Source organism: Penaeus vannamei, chromosome 41 (genome assembly GCF_042767895.1).
Source record: "Penaeus vannamei isolate JL-2024 chromosome 41, ASM4276789v1, whole genome shotgun sequence".
Classification (NCBI taxonomy): domain Eukaryota; kingdom Metazoa; phylum Arthropoda; class Malacostraca; order Decapoda; family Penaeidae; genus Penaeus; species Penaeus vannamei.
This window is the reverse complement of record NC_091589.1, coordinates 12809384-12811883: the sequence shown is the minus strand read 5'-3', so window position 1 is coordinate 12811883 and position 2500 is coordinate 12809384.

Genomic DNA, 2500 nt, shown 5'->3' with positions numbered 1-2500 from the left:
TGTTTGTGTGTCGCTACATCCGTGTTCACATACGTGTAGAACAAAAATATATAATTTCTTACTCCACCATCTTCAAAGTACTCAAAGTCTTTCTTATATCTTCATAACCTGAAAGACGAAAAGAAAAAAAAAGGAGAGAGAGAGAGAGAAAGAGATGGGGGGAGGGAGGGTGGAGGGGGAGGGAGGGAGAGAGCGAGAGCGAGAGGAGAGAGAGAGAGAGAGAGAGAGAGAGAGAGAGAGAGAGAGAGAGAGAGAGAGAGAAAGAGAGAGAGAGAGAGATGGGGGGGGGGAGAGAAAGAGAAAGAGAGAGAGAGAGACAGACAGACAGAGAGAGAAAAAAAAGAAAGAGAGAGAGAGAGAAAAAAAAAATTCTCTGGTTAGTTTTGCTCTTCAGGACAAGCAGATAAAAAACATTTTCCGGAGAAATAAAAGCCAAGAAATTCCCTTTTTACAAGAATTAAGGCAAAGCTCAGAATCCTCCAAAGATGAAAGGGGGTTTAAGATGCAACTTTCTCAGCTCGAGATCTCATTCTTTTTTCTCATTTTTCTCATTTTTCTTATTTTCCTCATTTTTTCTCATTCTTTTTCTCATTCTTTTTCTCATTTTTCTCATTCTTTTTCTCATTTTTCTCACTTTTCTCATTTATCTCATTCTTTTTCTCATTTTTCTCATTCTTTTTCTCTTTTTTCTCACTATTCTCAATTTTCTCATTCTTTTTCTAATTTTTCTCATTCTTTTTCTCATTTTTCTCTTTCTATTTCTCATTAATTTTTCTCATTCTTTTTCTCATTTTTCTCATTCTCTTTCTAATTTTTCAAATTTTTCTCATTCTTTTTCTCATTTTCCTATTTTTTCTCCTTCTTTTTCTCATTTCTTTTTCTCATTCTTTTTCTCATTTCTTTTTCTCATTCTTTTTCTCATTTCTTTTCTCATTTCTTTTTCTCATTCTTGTTCTCATTTTCTTATTCTTTTTCTCATTTTTCTCATATTTCTAATTTTGCTCATTTTTTTCTCCTTTTTCTCATTCTTTTTCTCATTTCCTTTTCTCATTCTTTTTCTCATTTCTTTTCTCATTCTTTTTCTCATTATTTTTCTCATTTTCTCATTCTTTTTCTCATTTTTCTCATATTTCTAATTTTGCTCATTTTTTTCTCCTTTTTCTCATTCTTTTTCTCATTTCTTTTTCTCATTCTTTTCTATTCGTTGCTCTAAATCGGCGAATATTTGGGATGAAAAAGGCTCTAAATCAGCGAAAATCTAGGACGAAATGTAGGATTAAATGGACGAAATTTCAGGATAAAATAATGAAAAAAAATTATTATAAATTTACGAATATTTGAGATTTAAAAGAAAATTTAAATGAGATTTATTCCAGTGAAAATTCGGTATAAAAAGGGTTCTAAATCAACGATATTTCTGAGTAATAAAAAAAAAAATCAGAATAAAATAGATTTTAAAATCAATGAGAATTTAGGAGTCTAAATCCACGAAAAATGAGGATAAAAAGGGATCTAAATAAACGAAATTCGAGGTAAAGAAAAACTTCAAACAATGAAAATTCCGAATAAAAAAAAATATATAAATCAGTGAAAATACAGGATGTAAAAAAAAAGTTTAAATCCACGATAATCAGGGTAAAAAAATAATTTAAAAAATCTAAATCAACATGACTGTGGATAAGAAAGTTCTATGGCAACGAAAATTCAGGATAAAGATGGCTCTATATCAAAGAAAATTCAGGATTTCAAAATGAAAATTTAGGATTTCAAAATGAAAATTTAGAATTAAAAAAAAATGTCTAGATCAACGAAAATTCAGGCTCTAAATCAGTAAAAAAAAAAAGAAATAGGATTTCAAAAAAGTCTAGATCAATGATAATTTAGAATTTAAAAAAAAATGTCTAGAAAGAAAATTCAGGATTTATTAGAAAAGAAAAAAAAGTTTCTAAATCAACGAAATTTCAAAAAAAAAAAGTTAGTAATTCAACAAAAACTTCAGCATGAGGGGAAAAAATCATTTTCTAAATCGATAAAAAATCAGGACAAAAAAAAATAAAAATCAACAAAAACTCAGACTGGATCACATTCTTTGCCCTAAAAATCAAAAACTATGATAATAATACGAAAAAAATTCTAATCAGCGAAATTTAACGATAAGGAAAAATCAGGATTAGAAGAAATTTAAACGACGAAAATTTAGGATAAAAATAAGAATTAAAATGTTTCTAAATCAGCGAAAATTAACGAGAAGTAAAGTTTCTAAATTCAGAATTCAAAAAATATCCAAATTAACGAAACTTCAGGATGAAAAAAATATACATTTCTAAATAAACGAAACTTCAGGGAAAATGTTTCCAAATCCACGAAAATTCAGTATAAAAATGTTTCTAAATCAACCAAAACTTAGAATATGATGAAAATGTTTCTAAACTAACGATATTTTAGACAAAAAAAAAACTCTAAATCAACCAAAATGACAAAAAGAACTTTCTAAATCAAT